Below are 20466 nucleotides of genomic sequence, written 5' to 3'. Positions count from 1 at the left end.
ACTAGAAGTGAGCAAGCAAAAACACTGGCCAAGACAAAAATTTCCTTTTGCAATAGTAACTGACTACTCACAATGGGTATTATAAGATGCATTGTTTGGAGGAGGGTAAGGTTGCTATTTTGTTTCTTTCAATATAACTATGTAGTGACTGTAGTTTCATAGTTACCATTATTTTTTGGCAGATTAAATATTTGTGTGAGTAAATGGATATACAGTACTGTGCATTTAAAAAAATAACTATTCTTGCAACATCAGCAACAGTATATAATTCTCATTGTTCTTGTTCATTAAAAATTATAACCTCAGGTATAAAATAATTCACATTTCAGTCACAAAAAAAAAAATCTAAAATTTGATTCTCAGAACTGGAATATACTCAGGAAGCTCTGCTGCCTCCAGTGAAATTACTCTTGATGTCCTTTATAGGATTTAGCAACAAATATCTGCAAATGTGAATGAATGCATTAGATATCTGACTGTTCTTCTTGCCTTCATTATTCTTAAGGCTTCTTTTCCACCCAGTAAAGCAATGATATCAGACTCACTCTTTGGTTCTGTGTGGGTATTTTAATCCATAATAAGTATTGTCCCTTCATCTACTTAATTCTTCTGACTAAACTGCTATGAAATGCAGAAAACAAATACTGGTAGCTCTAAATAAAGAAAGCTGGGGGTAACACTGGCTAACCTCAATTCAGCTGGGACCTCCTTGTTTAGCCAGGACTGCTGATAAATGATGGAGCATGGCTCAGTGAGCACTTTCACCAGCTTGCTCAGTGCCCTCAGACAGATCTATTCCAACCCTGTAGACTTCTGAGTGTGTAAGTGGGGAAGCAGGTCACTTTCCACTTCCTTCTGGATTACGATGGCTTCATTCTGCTCCCATCCCTATCTTCCAGCTCAGGGGCTAGGTACCCTGAGGATAACTGCCCTGACTATTAAAGACTGAGGCAAAGAAAGCATTAAGATCCTCAGCCTTTCCTGAATCCTTTGTCGCTACATTGGCATGGATATTTTACACGGTATCTTGCAGAAGCTGAACTCCCTGCATTACTACCAAACACAAAGGCTACATCTCACGACCTGAGTTATTTTCCAGAACTTCAGCTGAAGTGAAGAAGCATAAATGAAGAAAATGAAGCTCAGATAAGCAGTGAGGTTTGATTCTCGGACATTAATGGTCCCCAAGGATGCATTATCACCATTCTAAATAAGCGTAATTAATTCTAATTCTAATCCTGTTCAGACTTCGCATATGAGGAACAGGCCTAAATCTTCTTTAGAAAAATGTAACATGCCATATATCTGTTGGTCACTTTATGTCTAGTACTCATCACATTCATGCATGTTATTCTTCAGGAGTATCAGTACACTGTTTGGGATCATTTCTGAACGAAGACTATATGGTATATCTAGTTCAGAAATTTCCTGATAAATTTTCTGCTACATAAACCATCAAAAGACCAAAAAGATTTCTTGCCACTTAATTAAAACTGATGGCAACTTCTGAATGCTTTTCAATATCCTCCTAAAGAGCTGGAGCACGGAGCTCCCAGCCTCCAAGCCTTGCTGAATTCTCACCAAATCTAATGACCAAAACCATTTATGAACTATTTTCCAGTCTTCATGGCTGGTTTTCACAGCCTGCAGTGGCTGAGGATATCTCTTACTACTTGCCACAGCTTAAGAGGTCCATGTAAACTGTTCAGCCAGGACCACAAGCACTTTATGACTTTATAGGAACTGAAGAAAGGCAAAAACTGTGATCAAGAGGAAAACTTAAAAGATGGGTGCTCTCACTCCACTTCATCCACAATTTTCCAAAGTAAAATCACTAGATGTTTTCTAAGATCTTTACTTTTCCTCTCTGTGGGAAATTTTGAATTTCTACTTCTAATTTCCAAAACCCTGAATTTTAACTTTTGGACCAGCTCTACTATCTTTTTGTCTGAAGCTGACAAATCGTCATCATAAGAAAAGGAACACCATGCAAACTATCTTTTCATATTCTTCCATGGGTTCATGTCCTTAGCGTTAGAATTTTAACATAGGGATCAGGCCACACCTTGCCATCTTCTTTACTTTCTTTTAGAGTCCTGCGTGGTATGATATATGAGCAGGCACCTGATGCAAGAGTGAACTGTGACCTGTTGATCTGTCACCCTGCCACTCTCTGTCTAAGTGAAGAGCCAGATTTTGCCCAGACAACCTAGCACAAGGAAGGCCAGCAGCAGCAGCATCACCTGCAGCTCAGGCAGCCAGTGCTGGATTTGCCACCAACACCATCATATCCAGGGGGACCCACAGATGACTTGCATAGCTCATCTTTCAGAGGAAGGAAACAGCTAGTTCATCTGGCTGCACTACTGATTCCACCTTGGTTCCCCTGGGAAAAATGTGGCATCCCTCCCCAAGGCTTCCCATAGCTGCTCTCAAGAAGCTGATGCAATCAGCTAACCATGCTAACCGTGAGAAGGGGCATTTTTTGCAGCAGTCACCTCATGGATGGGGTCATCTCACTGTGGGGCATAGACACCCAGTTACATACTCTGGTCCCAGTTTATTTTCTGCAAAAGGAAATCTTTATGCTGCTCCACTGCTGCTGTCCATTGTGCATACCAGAGGAGATAAGGGAGCTGCCAGCTGGCACCATCTGAACTCACAGCCAGTGGTGGCCATCTGGGGAGATGAGAAGATCCAGGTCTAGTTAGATTCAGTCATAAGATAATTTTGGTGTTTATGATCATACGTCTGTGATGGGCATTACTCAGAGGTACAAGCGGTGCCAAATGGGAAGATACCAAGATTATTGTGAAGCCTAAAACAATGAAAATAAATCCAGGTTTGATGAGGGAGATGCATACATTTCATCCTTGCCTAGACATGACTCATCAATACTCTCCTCTCCATGCAGCCTGAGCAGCTGCCCCAGCACTTCTATCCCTCCCCCTCACTTACAAATTGTGTCGGCCATGAATTTACAGCTGTACCACTTCCCCTGCACACAACTGGGCACATCATGCATAGTAATTAATTCAAGGACTGTTAGACTACTGTCAAATAACTTTTTGTCATCAAATCAGGATGCAATTGGATCAGCTTTCACTGCCTCTGACCTCACAGCCACACTACTCACCACTTAGAAACACTGCTTCATTTTCATCACAACTGTGATGCGACAAGGAATTATTATAACCATTTTATGGAGGCACAGAGTGATTAAGCTCTTTGCTCAGAGTCAGCAGCAGAGTCCACAGCCAAAGTCATAAAACCTAAAATCCCACAACTTGAAAAATCATCTGTCTCCTTGATAACTCTGATGCTACATGAGAGATTGTCTATGGATGATCATGTTCCACCACTTCTTTCTAGCCTCAATAACCATTTCCAAGAATTGCAAATAATAGAATAAAAGAAGTGAAATATTGTAGAAGAGGTTTATCTTTAAGCTTAAGAACAACCTGCAGACTAATTACACAATAAAAGCTCATGGAATTACACAAACAGATACCACATTGAACACATTGAAGCAGAAAGGAAAATAGTTTGAGTATAAAGCAAAAATAATTCAAAAGTACAGCTACAGTCAAAGAACTACAAATAAATTTATTTAGAAGTATTTAATGGAAATCTTACTAAGATATTTTGATCACCCTGGAGATAGCCTCCTAGTGGAGTTTTCATGCTTCTCTAGCCTTTAAAAGTAGTCCTGAAGAGGCCTTTAAGAAGAGAGTGAGGCATTTCAGTGCATTCCTTTTGCTTCAAATCCCCCCACCTCTCACTGCTGGCCTTGACAGCACACGTCATTCTGCAAGACACTTCCCAGTTCAAAAGAACAAGATGCCAACTCACTGTATAACTTCCCTTTCAAAAGAGCAAGTTTAAGCATCCAGAAACCTAGTTTCCAAAAAAGAATCTTAACCCTGAAGAAGGTATTTACTACAGAGAAATGCATTAAAACTAAACCAGAAGGCTCATTTTCCAAATTTACAGAATATAACTTAAAGACTACTGCTGTTATACCACATCCAAGGAAAAACACTTCTCTTCCTCCCATTCACTTTACAACTAGAAACCATGTGAAATGAGGAGCTACATATGAACTACACAATTTGAAACCAAGTATAATGTAAACAGATGAGTTTCAATGCTCTTTTTCTGCCTTATAATCTGTATCCAATGTGTTTCTCAGATTTTTTTGATCCAAATTATTTTCCTTGTGTTTTTAAGGGGCTAACCTCTTGCTTTGTTTGAATATCACTAGTACTTTCAAAACTTGTATTAAAAGTTTGCACCATTTTCAGTTGTCAAATAGAGAGAAATTGTCAACACGAGAGACAATTGTCCACATGAGAGAAAAATATAAGCTTCTGACTGTTTTATAGATTCTTTTTACCCCTCCACTCTTCTCTTGTGAGACCCCACCTGGAATGCTGCACATAGCTCTGGGGTCCAAGCATAGGAAGAATATCAACCTGTTGCAGTGAGTCCAGAGGAGGGTCACCAAGATAATTAGAGGGATGAAGCACCTTCCTGATGAGGAAAGGCTGAGAGAATTGGGTTTGTTCAGCCTGGAGAAGAGAAGATTTCAAGGTAACCCCAGTTGCAGCCTTCCAATCCCTGAAGGGAGCCTACAAGAAAGATGGAGAGAGACTATTTACAAGAGCATGTACGGAACAAGGGGAAATGGCTTCAATCTGCACAGGGTAGGCTTAGTTTAGATACTAGGAAAATATTCTTTACTGTGAGGGAAGGGAGGCACTAGAACATGTTTCCCAGGGAAGTTGCAAATGCCCCATACCTGGATGTGTTTAAGGCCAGGTTGGATGGGGTTATAAAGTATCCTTGCCTAGTCAATGGTGTCCTTGCCCACAGCAAGGGGGTTGGAACTAGATGATCTTCAAAGTCCCTTCCAACACAAGCAATTCTATAATTCTATGATAAAAGTAATTCAATTATTCTGATAGATCTGTCATTTTTAGGTAGTTATTATTGCACTTGGGTTGTATAAGGTGATATGTTCAGTTAAACATTGAGTTACAGTGAATAGTGTCACTATTGGGTGGACTTTAATGTTGAGAGTTTAGCCTGGCTGATCTATAGTGATTCATAGAGATAAGCTCATTATAACTTCTATAAGAAAATCATATATCACATGAAGGAACAAAAACCAAAGGGAGATGCAGCTGGACTGTCAGGGAAAATTGCTATAAATATACACAGTAATTGCATTACATACTTTGGAGGAATAAGAAAACAGCAAAGCAAAAATACAGTTCCCTATGAAAAGAAACACTGGTTTTAGGACATTTTCATAGGTTAAGAGCAAGGAAAAAAGAGGAAGATAGAGAGAGAGAGAGAGAAATATACTATTTCAAGGCTAAGTGAAATTTTGACAAATAGGATAAAGGTTCATTAACTGTCTCACTGTAGTTATTCTCTCTGAAGATAACTTTGAACTGTTTATGGTCTGGAATCCAGAAATCATTCTCTATGTCTGGATATCCACGGAAAACAATTTCTGGTAAAACACTTCACAATAGAACAAGCACCTTCTACTGTCTGTCATACAAGTGCCTTTCACCTTCTTGAAGTCACCAGCACTAGCAAGGTACTTGTTTGCTCAGTTACTCAGTAGTGGTTGACATCCTGTACTTTCTTCTAATTTGACATCAGCCATTTAATTATTTTCCCATCTTCCATGCAGAAATCCCACAGGTAAAAGTCAGTTGAGAATAATGCAGTTTCTCTTTTTCTCTCTGTCTCTCTCTTTTTTAAATCAGAATTCAAAAATCCTGGTGAATGCCATTACTTTCATTGGACACTGAGGGAGCCATCTTTCAGCACTGTTTGTCCAGAACTTTCCACTCAAGCTACAAAAGGGTATCACTTACTTCATTTAGATAACACATCAACTGAAGAACAGTTTTCTCTTCCTACCTCAGATTTGCCTCCTTCTCATGTGGGCACCTCTCATGTCCATGTCACAGACTCATCAGGAAAGTCTCTTGGAAAGGGACACTCAAAACTGAAGTTGTTCTAATGCATGGGTCTTGGTGCTTGAGTGTTTGCTTATTCCTTTTCCCATGGAGAGTTCAACATATTCTTACTCTACAGTTCCTTCACTTTGTCCAGAGAATACAAAGTGTTTGCAGGTCTCAAACACATGCATAGCATTTCTCCCCTAACCCCTTTTAAAACAAATATTTGTCTTTTAATCTTGGATCTTTAATGTAACATTTTCATTTTTCAGGTAAAAGTAGCCTGAGCTGCTGTAACCACAGACCTCAGGTGTCCTCAGGAAATTCAAAGTGCTTTAGCTAAGATGTTCTCAGTTTCAATAAGGTGGGTGTTTGGAATTAGCACTTGTCACATTTATCTTATGTTAAGTCTTTACAAATGCATCACTGAAACCATCACACTTTAACAAGCTGCCAGAACAGATTAGTGCTACATAGCTTTTGCATGGTATTTTAGATGTGAATCTCAAAGCACACTACAGAAAATGGTAAGTAACATGTCATTTAGCAGACAAAACAAGAGTGAGAGACAGTGCGGTTAAAAATCCTGCAAGAGAAAAGCAGTTCCTTGTGGGGTGAGTAACATCCTGAGCAAGGGTGCTCTCTGCCTGCCTGCCAGCAAGTTTCAGAAACAACTTGGAGCCATGGGTTCAAAGAGCAGGGTTTCCATGCCATGTTATGGGTGTTGAACTCTTATTGCTGCAAAAGAGCAAAGGCAAGGCACAAGGCTCCCTAAAAGAACTCATTTCCACAGATTGGCCTTTCCCTAAAATGTGTTCTCAGTTTCTTTTTCGCCAACTTTTTTCATTCTAGCCCACTCCAATGCCATATTTTGAGGTCCTATTCAAGCTAAATGCTACTGCTGAAAGTTCTTGAAACCTTCCCAATTTATACCCAAAAACCAAAGAAAGACTAACTAAAACACACTTTCATATGAAAATGTCAGTAACTATCTAAAACTGCAATGTATTTCTTTAGCAGATGATTAAAAACAAACTGGCTTTTAGCCAGTCACACTAGTCTGCTGTGCTGTACAGTATCTTCCTTCACTAGAGCATATTGAAGCTTTTTTTACTAATTGTGCAATCTCTAGCATTGATAAAAGACAAGCAGCAGACAAAAAAAAAAGAAAAAAGCACATTCAAACAAAGGTAGTTTGTTATTATGCCATCTTAGAAGGTGGTAAAAAAATAGCAAACCCTCAGTTTTCAGAAGTAAACAGCTTTATAAAATATTTGTTTTAAAACAGTTATTTATATTTATTTTAAAACATCCTTGTGAGAAGTCTGTGGCTTGAAGAAACAAAATTCCAACTACATTCTTCAAGGAAGAGAAATCTGTGAAGCAGAGCTGGGTATTCAAAATTGAATTTCTTGGCTACTTAGAGTAGCTAAGAAGTAAATCCATAACATGCATGGAGGACCATGCTAAGGCATCTTTAAATCTCTATATGCATCACATGTTTGAAGACTACTCAAAAGGAATCCCAGAGAGGACCACAGCACTGCCTAACTTCTTTACATCTAATATCTTGCCTCAGCATCATCTCCTCTGTCTCAGCAACACCCAAACATTTGCTAAGGTTGGAGAAGGGATTGGTGTGACGTAGTATAGGTTTCTCTGTTGCCTATACTGAGGTCTTTTTCAACTCTTTGAAGAGTGGGTTCATGTTTCTTCAGCCATATAACATGGTTTAGAAGTAACTGGAATGGGAATTAAAATTGTAATTTGCATTTTTATGGTACAGTACCTAAAACATAGAGTAAAAACCAGTTTGAGATTTACTTTTGAATTGTTGGACTGTCATGGCAATGGCAGAGTTCAAAACAAAACATGTTTCCCACTTAAAATTACTCAAAGTATTATAAAGAAAGGAATGAGAAATAAATTTTCAAAGGACTACAAAAAGTTTTAAAAACATATTTCATAATGATATCACATGGGGCTTCTAGTTTGAAGATTTCCTGTTCATATTCTCCTTATAGATATCTTCCCAGTTAGGTCATGTTCCCTTGTGATGCATCATTTGTACTCAGGATGGTTGTATTCCTTCCCACCTTCTCCACAGTGAAACCCAGTCAGGAATTGTGAGCACTAGGAAGAAAAGGAACCTGAGGACACAGAAGAAGACTGCAGATCTGAGAATAAAAGGAATTACATTTTCCTCAATAGATTTTCTGTGGAGTAGATTATAAGTTTTTTTGAAAAAATTCTGATTTTCAATTAGCCTTACTTACAGACAGCAACTTCCTTTTTATTGGTAGATGGCCAGCAGATATTCTAAGCAAATTTCTACAATTAATCATTACAACAACAAATAACAAATTATCTAATTAGACAGTGATACAGAAGCAATATACACTTCAAAAGGAATTACTTTGCAAGTGAGCATATTAATGTATTTCTTATACTATAATTTCAAATAATACACACTGAGAGAAAATGGATTTTGGTGTCCAATTAAGGTTCTAAAACTTGATATTTACCATATATACACATAAGGGTATGAAATAAGTGGAATCATTCAATAAATCGCACTTACATTCATAGTGAGAGTATCCAGCATGTTATATTAAGCAATAGCTATCAAAGAAGTAGTAAAGATTGCTATTGATATTTCTATCTGTGTATTGATTGGTTTATTCATTTGTTGCTGGGTGAAGGGCTTTTTGTTTTGAGTTACATAATGTAATTTATTTTTTTTCAAAACTGAGAACCTGGAAATAATGCCATAGCTTTTGGCTAAGAAAGGAACTCTCTGTATTGTCTAGAAGAAGAGCTGAAAAAGATAAAAGCAAGAATGTGATATTCAAAAGATTTAATGGCACATAAGAGGGTACTCAAACCATCCCACTCAACCTTTTTTTTTAAAAAAAAAGGAAATGGAAAAAACAACAGAAGTATTCACAAGGACAGTGCACGATTATTGATTTCAGCAAACACAGGAGTTCACAGCCATCTTATTCCCTGAGCTAATATTTGGAAAACAGTGTATTTTAGAAGAAATTCCTAAAGCCCTCTACATCTTTGCAAGACAGAAGAGGGTAGAGAAATTTCAGTCAGCATTATGACCCATATAAAAGAAATACAGTAAGTAAGTAAAATTACTAAAATGATACTGCAGGGATTACTATACTGGATAGGTGTTAGATTTTTTTTCTTAGAGGACAAAAGTTAAGAAAAAGTGGTTTTGGGCTCACAGGATAATGTTCATGTTACTCTCTGAGTTACAAGCTTAATTTTCCTTTCTGCGCTTTAAGTCCAGTTCTACAGAAATGTCCAGCTTTTCATTCCTAGTTTCTTCTTCGTACTCTCAAGGCTTCTCATTTTTTACCTTATCAGTTTATTCAAATCCTATTTGAAATTATTAGAAAGACATTATTTTCAGTTGAACTAAAAGCATTATTCCATAGAGAAATGACAAATTTATTCTCTACCGCGAAGAAAAAGAAAAGGAAATTAAAACTTAATTATGTGCACTTTGTCAAAAATAGATTGTTTCCTGTGCTTTCTTTAAAAAAATATTCAGTGCATGCTTTCCACTGAAGAGTAGCATTTCAAACAACAAAAAATTTCAGTCAGTTACTATCAATTCTAAAAGTCTTAATGCATAGGAGACTAAAAAAAAGTTAACACAAATCCCACAAAAACTGCCATGAATTAAAAAACTTGCCTTTACAGGAACGTAACCATCTAAAACAGTCAAGTAGACAACAACACTCTTCTTCAGTTTCTTCTCTCTGCCTTTATAAAGAAACACAGTCCTTTACTGAGTGCCCTTTTTTCTTCTCCAGCTCTCTTCCCATTGCCTTTTTTTTCCAGAACCATTCAGTTCTAGTTCAAACCCTTTTAGGCAAAGCTTGGGGTAGTCTGCAGGGAGTCACACCTGGGGCTCACTGCCTCCAGATATGTAGCTAGGACAAGGTGAGCCTATTTCTTGTTCAAAATTATTTTCAAAGCCATACCTTTTAGCTGAAAATTAGGCAACAATAAGGGGAACCCTTTATTCATAATTTGCTCTTTCTTAAGCCCTTCCCAACCTTAGTGAAAGGATGTGTGTGGGGAAGGAATCACAGAACATGCTGATTTGGAAAGGACCCACAAGGATCACTGAAATCCAACCCTTAGCCCTGCATGAGACCATCCCTAGGAATGACACCATGTGCCTGAGAGTATCACCCAAACACTTCTTGAACTGTCAAGCTTGGTGCTGTGATCACTTTCCTGGGAAGCCTATTCTAGCATCCAACCACCCTCTGGGTGAAGAATCTTTTTCTGATATCCAACCTAAAGCTTCCCTGACACAATTTCAGGCCATTCCCTCAGGTCTTGTCACTGGTCAGCACAAAGGGGAGATCAGTGCCTGCTCCTCCTCTACTTCTCACAAGGAAGTTGTGACTGCAATGAGGTCACCTCTCAGTCTCCTCTTCCCCAGGCTGAACACACCAAGTGCCCTCAGCTGCTCCTCAAACAGCTTCCCCTCAAGATCCTTCACCATCTTCTTTGCCCTCCTTTGGACACTCTTTAAGACCTTAATATCCTTCTTACATTTTGGTGCCCAAAACTGCACACAACATCCAAAGTGAGGCTGCCCCAGTGCAAAGCAGAGCAGGACAATCCCCTCCCTCAACTGGCTGGCGATGCTTTGCCTGATGCCCCCCAGGACAAGGTTGGCCCTCCTGGCTGCCAGGGCACTGCTGACTCATATTCAGCTTGTCATGGACAAGGACCCCCAGGTCCCTTTCCAAAGCACTGCTTTATAGCATCTCATTCCCCAGTCTGTATGAACATCCAGCTTTGCCCCATCCCAGGTGCTCCATCCCAGGTGCAAAATCCAGCACTTTCTTTTGTTGAATTTCATCTAGTTCATGACTGCCCAGTCCTCTAATTTGTTGAGGTCTCTGTAGGGCCTCCCTGAGGGAATTTTGGTGCCACATGCCTATGCTCCCTGGGTAGGCAGTGGCTCAAAGTCAAGGCAATCACCAAAAGTAGCAGCCACTGGATTTTGGCTTCCTGGCATCTGGGAAGGGTTGTTTGGCAGGACTCAGGTGATTTCCATGCCCCCTACTCCTTAGCGATTTTCAAGCAAGCTCTTCCCGTTTGCAGAAGAGCAGTTTCTAGATTCCAGAACTTTGTTATGTTCCTTCATCTCTCACATGAGGCAGCAGCAGTCACATAATGAATATATTAAGAACAATTTTCAGATTAGGGAATTAATTTAAGTATTTAAACAGTTCACACTCTTGTTGATGCTGGGAGTGGCACCATGCTAGCTTGCTTTCAGATATTAAACACAACCCATGGAGGTCATTTCTGCATTGGATGTAACAATGAAATGTCAACATGTATTTCCATTATTATACATGTCACATATATTTCTGGCATTACTTAGTGTTGGTTTTGTCAAACGCAGGTAAATAACATCCACAATCACTATCATATTCTTGTTCCCCAGTTATTACATATTTACTGCACAATAACAGTTCTTGCCTTTTGCCTTATGCTATCTTCAATGAGAAGTAGAGTTGCAATTAGCAACAAACTTGTGAAAGTGGAGCCAAATCCATCAGGCTTTGGAAAAAAAAGAGCTTCCATCAGCTTCCATTCTGGGGGCTGACAGCTGTGTAAGATTGCCTTTCAACACAGTGACAATAAGTATTTCCCCTCCTCACTTGTACTGAGTAACCCAGAGATGTAATTTATGATGGATTCACAAACAAACTGGTCAATGGTTCAGTACAAACCAAACATAAGCAGACACATTTCTAAACCCATCCGTCATGCTGCTTACACAATCTGTTGATCCATTGAACAAATATATGCTGAAAGATTAGGCGGGAGTTGACTGCCATTCAGTAAAATAAATGTAGACTAGACTCATTTTCTGCCTGACTTAACACTTAAGGATTTGTATTATAGTGGAGGAGGAGGGAATTCCAGCCACCTAGATCTTTGGAATGAGATTACCCTTCCAAGGACCTCACACAGAGGTCCCTACCAGCCCTCTTTCACATATCGTACCATCTGTTTTCTGAATAAAATTGCTAGGCCAGTGAACTGATATTCCAGGAGCACTAATTCTAGCTATTCATGTTTTTTTTGTTTTTTTTTTTTTTTTCAAAAAAAAAGCAGAAGGATGAAGTTGTATGGGGTAGAGTTGTAAGTTAAAAGAGCTAGATGTGCTGTTATGATCTTTGTTATACTGTTGTTTCTCTCTGGCTACCAAGTCAGAGAGAAAACAGAAGATCATTAAGTCGGGAAAAGCACTCATGCTGCCTAGGGCCATCCCCTGGCATACAGTAAACATAGTCTTTACTCAGCTGCTTATTGGTGACAGTCACTCTGAAAGTAGCAGCTTTCCTACAGGAAGACTCTTTGGGTTTTGTCAGAAAAATCCTTCTCCAAAAAGATTTTGGTTTTTGGAAGTTTTGCCCAACAACTGTAGTTAAAGCATGATTTGTTGAGATTAGAAGTAGTACCTAGAGGGTAAAAATCCAACATAAGAAGAAAGTTTCTCCTGTATTTTTACAATGCTCTGAGATGTAATTCTGATTATTTCAGGCAGGTCTGCAACACACCCCTGAAGAGATTTTGAAAATAAAATAGATACATCTATTTTGTCAGGAAGAGCTGGTTTTCAGAAATATGGCAAAGAAAATGTGATAAAATTCCAGATTCACTTAAGTCAATGACAACATTTCTGCAAGTTTCAATGTATCCATGTTTTCACAAGCTTACAATAAAACCCCCATCTTTCCACTGTGTGTCCAAAGTTTGAATCCCATTTGCTTCTGGGGATGTGTCTTACTGTAATGATTTCAGCAACCTATACCAGATGTCTATCTTGTGCTTTTAAGTCTGTTTGCAGTATGTCAGACCCTTCCATCCCATAATACCTGAAATGTACTTGTAAAGATTTTGGGGCAAGTGACAATTTTCTGAGTGTCTTGATTCTATCCTCCAACTCTTGCTCCATTTCTCACACAAAAGAAAATTCTCTGGCTGGACATGAATATCATTATACAACCCCTTGTCCTGCAGTACTGTCTTGGACCAACACTGGCATGGTCCTTTGAGTGTTTTGCTACCTAACAAATAAGGACAAAAATCTTGGAAGCATCAGTGCCTATTTCTCTTGCATTATAGGAAAGCTACTCTTTCAATTTATCTTTTTTAATCCAACCAAAAAAGCTCTTGTAGTGCTTAACCTAGACTACATCTCCACCCTTCTGCCAGTTTGTTTAATTTACACTTTCTAAATCAGATCCTATAGTCTTTAGCACAGGACGCCTTTTTGTTTGGATCCTAATGGAGTGCTGATTCCTACTGGACACTACTGCAATACTGACAGCAGCACCTCAGTAAAGTAATCCCATTGTACCAGATGCAATAAACACTCCAAACATTACAATGGTTGATTGCATCTCACTGTCTCATGTGCAAACACTAGTCTCTGAATATTTAAGTTCACTGTAGGAATGGAAGCATCTTAGAAAACAGAAAAGGTTTTGCTTAATAATCACCTAATACATATGATAGCAAACCCAAACATACTCATGCATCTATGCTGATGGGTTGGTGTCTTGGTTTTTTTCTTTTATTCAGATGGAACTTTCTTCCTTCATGGTAGGTATTGCATTTGCTTTAAAGATTTAATTCTATCAGAACCAACTTACATAAAAATATTTCATTTAGGTTCTCAGAATGGCTTCAGCCTTTATCTACTTTTATTAAACAACTAAATAAGAACATCTGTCCCAAATTTTGCATACTTTCAGCAAATCTGTTAACTAAGTTAAAAAGAAAATTCAAAACAACAAAAAGGTACAGGAAAAGAGTCTGGAAACATGAGTAGATAAAGACATCTAGCATATTTATGACCAATGATTCTTTTATTTAATAAGTGACCCACCCATGATAGCAACAGGGCAGATATTCTGGCTACGTATATTAAAGTTAAAGCTCCATGCTATTCAAACATCTAGATTAATCCCAGATAAAACACAACCCTAATTCATGCCGTTGTACACTTGTGTAAATAAATAAAAAAAAAATAGGAAAGCAAAACTAAAGGAGAAAAACAGAGAGGGGGTAAAAAGACAGAATTGTTCAGTAGTGTAAATCCTTCAAAAATTAAATAATCAGGCACTTAAGATTTGTTTGGTAGTCCCAGGCTTTTTAACCTAGCTGCTAAAATTATACTAGAAAAGAAAGCTACAATATGGTTCTAATGAATTCACTGAAGACAGTTTGCATCTTGAAGAAAACATAAACTTGACCATCTGGATTAAGTTACGGCAGATTGCTGAGTATTTTTCCTCCTTTAGTCCCATGTATATGACTAGCAACATCATATTTGGTACAGCAGTAACCTGTGATAGGATCCATGGCGCTTTTGAAAGCCTGCTTCAAACTTGTGTAATTAAATGGTAATCGTCATGACAAATGACAGACAAGGAAAGCCTCATTTTGTAGTTTCCTTTGCTTAAGATAGCTTCTGCTATTGTTCTTTCTTTTTGTGACGCTATAACATACTGCACAAGTAGCATTTACTGACAGCTAAGTCAATATATCTTTGATCAGTTAGTGTCTAAAATGACTATTTGACACCAAAAAAAAACCATAACCAAAAAAAAAAAAAAAAAAAAAAAAAGTACCTGCCCATAAGACCCATGTTATTGTTAAGCTCCTAGGAATGCAAAATACGCATAGTTCCATTCTCCTCAAGATAGATGGGTGTTTCAGTTTTTTCCCCCACTCAACTGAAAGGAGAAACAGACAAGCTGTATTTCTTATATTAGAAATAACAAACAGTAACAGAGAAATCAACGATTAAAAGTACACAGACAGCACATAAGAAGTGCTAAGCAGGAAGGACAGGTTCAAGAGCTACTGAAGTATCCCAGTTCTCCACTCAGCAAAAAGGTGTTTGCTCTTCACAAAGCACACCAAATTTACATACAACTTACATGCAGGTCAGGCATATAAAATCTTTTTCATTTTCTGCCCTGGAACTTGCAGATAAATTTGCCAGCTGCTAAACCCAAGAATTTTACAATCTGTTCCTTACACTGTACTACACAAAAACTTTGAAGCTTCAAACACAGTTAAATTAAACTTTTCAGTGATAACAAAAAGAAATCCTGTTTGAAATACAGGAACTGGGGAATCAAAGTTTTTCCCAGATAGGGAATCTCATAGCGTATTAAAATACCTGACTCATCAGAAGGTAGCCGTAGCAAAAAGAATGTATTTATTATGTCTTGAGAACACACAACAGGTCACCCCTGATTTCTGTTTACACTATAGAGAGCCTTGAAGCTCCTGGAGCAATTTGTTCAGCTGTGTCTACAAGCCATATTATGTGTCACTTTTTATCTGGCAGGCTATATTTTATCTTATCACCCATATTCTCACATAGTTTTTGTTCTGTGGTCATTACACTGGAAAAATAATGCTTTTGCATAACAGGAACTTTGCCTTACACTTGATAAATAGCAAACATAATCCATGTATCTCATTGCCATGTTAGAGTACATGGTGTCTAATTGGACAAGAACACAGTGGATTTTAAGATAGTTGAAGCTACAAGTTGCTGAAAAAGGAGCAAGAAGAGTAGCTCTATTAGAATCTCCACTCATCCACTGATCTATCACACTGAATCTGGACACATGCATATCTGACAGCACCAACAGTAAAGTTGAGTACTCCCAGGTCTTCCACAGTAAGCCTGCCCAGAGGAATATAGCCATGAAAAGATTGCTAGCCTTGTAAATTCACTTTTTGTATTATCACTAGCCAAACTCATTCTAGTGTTCCAAGTTCATTCCAATGTTCCTGTAACTGCTCAAGTTATACAAAGGTTTCTTAGGATAACCTGGGCACAATAAGAGCACATAAGAATTTTTTTTAGTGCTTTTGCAGTCACCTGAGAATAAGTCCTTCTCCATAAAGTCAGTGCTGCATGCAAGTTCTGTGCTTGAAGTTAAGGAGAAATCACCTCAGCTACTGCATGGGAGGATTTATTTATATACAGAAGAGCTTCAATGGTTCCCAAGGATGGAAACCACAGTGGCATTTTTAAGTTAAAAATTTCTTCTTCATATAATGTAGGGCAAAAAAAAGAGATGATTTTTACAGCCCATTCAAAACTGAGCCATAACCATGGAGGAGTTAAAATAACCACTTCTTTTTTTCCCCACTAGCGAGAAAGAACAGTCCACAAATTGTTTTGCCCCATTAAGCTATTTCTGCCAGAAAGGACAATATGCACAGCTCTCTAGATTGCACAGCCAAAGGAGAAGAGCCAGCAGTCCTAAAGAAGAAGAGGCAACAGACCTTAAACAGACTGCATTAAAAAAAAAAAAAAAAAAAAAAGTCACAATGTGAAAGATTAGACACTGAAACATGTTGACCAGTATCTCCATTCTTGCAGTTAAGCAAAACTCAACCGGACAGGTCCTAAGCAACCCAACTTAACTTTGAAAAGGAACTAGCAGAAGGTAAAAAGACTTTATGATAAACATCAGCACAAGGATTATATTTCCTCCTTGTTTTTACTAAAGTGGTCATGAATAGAGACTAGGAAGCAAGAACAAGAACATATGAAGGTAGAGGCCTACACAAGATAAATGATGGAATGAATACAAGAGAACTGGTTGAAAAATAACTAGATTTTAGTAAAGACCGACATAGGTGTATAACTGAGGAGACCTATAGTGGATGTGAATGTGCCATGCTCCCCCGGGTGGAGCAAGTAAATCTAAAGAGAAAGGTTTTTTCAAATCAGTTGTTTGTTTTGGTTGTGGTTGCTTTGTTCTGGTTTGGTGGTGTTTGGGATTTTTTTTGGTTTGGTTGGTTGGTTATTTTTTTCCCCAATAAATTTCCTGCTGGATATGTCAGAATTGATAGATACGAGATGATCTCCCTCGACCTGCATCAGGAAACCAAGCACATATTTTTTGCACAACATGACATTCATTGCAAAGCTAACAGAAACAACAAAAAAGCTCCTTCTTCCAGTACAACTAGATACTAACCACTGTAGCCTCCTAAGCTGAAAACACCCAGGAGACTGGGATTTAGGACCATTTCTAACTAGTTTCATCTTAAGAGATCAGTCCTGATTTACCCAACCCACACACCACATGGGTTTCCTCAGGACTGAATAAGAGAGAAATGGATATTTTGCTTGTGTGTAATTCCAAGACAAACAAAAATGAAGGAGTCAAAAACAGGAGTAGAAGAGTTACAGATGTTAGGAAGGTCTTTCAAATCCTCCCCATTAGAGATATTGAAAAAGGAAATGCTTCCTTTAGCTGTGGGATACTCAGATAATTGCTCAGAACTGAAGCTGCTCTTACTGTTTATTTTCTGTTTTCTTTCATTTTGCTTTTGTAACGTTTCTTCACATTGGCATAGCAGCAAGCTACCTCCCAAGGAGCTGGACAAACAGTCAAATAACTGGTAATGTTTTACTTTTGACTGAATGTCTTGCTTGAGTCATATTTTAGGCTTTGGATGAAAGCATGGGAAATTACTATTATAAGTGTTAGAGTTTTAAAAGCAGTGTAGTGGTGAAGATACTTTGCTACAGCATGTAGTGTGGAACATTTAAAAGTAACATGGCAGAACACTATCCTGACGCTATATATGAGAATAACAAGACTCACATAAAACCCACTTTTAAGGATTCCTATAATTGCAGACCTAGAAAAGCAACAGTGATTCTGAATGATACTTGCAGTTATCTGTATTATTTCAAAAAATTAGAGAGCAAAGATTTTTCAGTAAGATTGACAAAGGATTTTATACTTCTTTTGGTGATTCAATTGTAAATGTCATACAATGCTCAGCACTTTGTGACACTGGCCTGTATTAGTTCCAAAACAGGAGCTAGTAATGTCACACTGTAGTTGCCCATGCTGAAAAAGGCAGAGGCTTCATCTGGGCAAACATCTCATCTGTTTCCTGCACTATATCCAGGTTCCAAAGTCTTCAGCTTGACTGATCAGGAGTTAATAATCAACATACTTGTACTGGGCATTTTTGGTCTTTTCTTGGTATCATGTTCCTGAACAGGAAGATGAAATTCCCTACAAGTAAGATGTTTTCTTTAGAACAGAGAGAAGGACCTCTGATGGTACTTATATACATCCTACTTTCATTAGAACACTTGCCAGCAAGCTCAAATGAGAATGCTGAAGTCTCTGCCAAAAACACATTACACTTTAACCACAGTTCTTAGTCATCACTTAGTTGGATGAGACCATTTCTCAGGAACTTATCAAACATGCAGATAAATATTGACTTAGTTATTTGCTCTTCCACTGCCCTATTTCCTGAAGGTACTAAAAAAAACTCAAAACAACCAACAGTGTGTCCTGGCTTAGCTACATTTGGTTGAACACAACTACAATAATTCCACCCAGATATCTTCAATCAAATAAAAAGTCTTGGCTTACCTTTTTGGTGTTGCATCTTCATTACTGCTCAAGTGTGCTGTTTCTAATGTATCTCCATTTCTTCTGTAAATGGAAAAGTCTTCCCTGCTGGTAGAAAAACAACATTCTTTTCCAATCCAATCCAATCCACATCCACCTTCCTTTCCAGTAAACAAGCCCCAGAAAAAGCAGTCCTTTGCCCTGGCTGGAGAGAAGCAGCAGAGCCAGGGTGTGCAATTCCTTCCCCTCAGATCCTTTGAACCCACTGCAGAGCAGATTGCTGCAGGGAGGTGAGGGAGATGAGAAGTTCACTGCTAAATTAGTGGACACTCCACAAGTGGAAGCAATCACAACAAACCAAAGACTTGATATCACCCCACAAACCCCTTTGTTCAAGATCTTTTTCTTCACTTGTCCCTGGACCATCTTGGACTACCCCAGACCCCAAACCACATTTAGTGACGAGAATGTAAATTAGTTATTCTGACTTTTCTTGGCTCCTCCTCATCCACAAGAGATTTATTTATGCTGCATCTTCTCATACCCTCCTCCCCTGAATTTCTCCCGGTGACCATTCTCCCAGTAGGCCTCACACATCAGTCCCCCTCTCTCACCTCCCCATCCCTCAGCTCCTTGCCCAACGTTCTGTCTTGAAGGCCAGTGACCTCTCCCACCTCACAGTCTAGCACGAAGAAAAAAAATGGTAAAAAGGGAGGCTTTGCTCTTCATCTTCCTCCCCTCCTCCCTATTTCAAGCTGCCCCTGCACTGTCCCAGCACTAAAAGCCTTTACAAGGGCTGTGGTCATGTTATACACCTTCTTAGTGCCTTTTTATAAGCAGGAAGATGAGTCTTTATTAGAGTGAAAAAAACCTTAGGGTATTTCTTAGAAAATAAAAAGCTTCTTTGCTAAATGGACCAAGCTGTATTTGGATTTTCAGTGTTGAGTTCTTCAACTGAGTGGGGACTCGGTTGGTTTATTTTCAGCTAGAGTATCAGAAAGGTATGATGCAAGAGAAAAGATATTTTCACCGACCCCAGTAATGCTCCAATCAACTATTTCATAAAAATGAAACACTCAGTGGAAGCCATTCATTGAGAACTTGGAAAAAAATTGTGAATTTTTCCAATGAATGACTGAATATGACCCTGCGTAGAACGAATAGTTAAAAAAAAAATCATGGTTAAAAAATTTTTCCTGGGGCTAGGAAAAATGACACCAGCAAAAAATTCACTCCATGCTGCAGTCAATTAGAACCATTTTATGACAGTTGGAATACTGGAATTTTGAATAGAGATGAGCAAAAAAGCTGCATCTTCCTACTGATGAAAATGAGAAGTGTTACACAGGAAGACATAATTAAAACCAAAATCAAGTCAGGCTGATTAAAAGAACTCAGATCTTGTTTTTCTGATGTATTATTGGCTGTATTTATGTATTATGAAAAACATGGTCTGACCAAACTCTGATTGACCAGAACTTAGACTGACTACAAACTCTCTTTGAACTAACTACAGAAAAAGAAACCCAGCACAGTTTACTGTGTTGTCTTTTGCTGGAGCTCATCAACTCTTATAGGATGAAGGGTGCTACTTATGGTTTGCACATCTTTTCCAGTCTTAAAGTGTTGGCCAAAACCTGGTTTGTCAGGAAGTTTTTCCCCACCCCCCTCCCGCCAATCCTCTCAAACAATTCAGCTATCCAGAAAAGCATTTGGAGCACTCCAAATCTCTCACAGCCCAGTCTGAATTTTGGTTCTTCCCATAGCAAAGCAAGACGTTGCAGCTTTGAATTTATGACAAGTTTCTGCTTTTCATACAGAATGATTTGTTACCTCCTTGCTCTGTGTAGAATAATAAGCTTGGCCTCATTAAAGCCAGAGTATGCATGGAAGTAACAGTCCCATCAGCCAGAAGAAATTAAATTCTTCATACTCTATCACTCAATTTAGTTTGTGTGTTTGTTACAAGAGAAGGCATATCCAGTGATCAGCCAGGGTAGATT

This window comes from Myiozetetes cayanensis, unplaced genomic scaffold (assembly GCF_022539395.1).
Source record: "Myiozetetes cayanensis isolate MyiCay16 unplaced genomic scaffold, myiCay2020 scf4, whole genome shotgun sequence".
Taxonomy (NCBI): Eukaryota; Metazoa; Chordata; class Aves; order Passeriformes; family Tyrannidae; genus Myiozetetes; species Myiozetetes cayanensis.
This window is presented reverse-complemented; position numbering follows the sequence as displayed.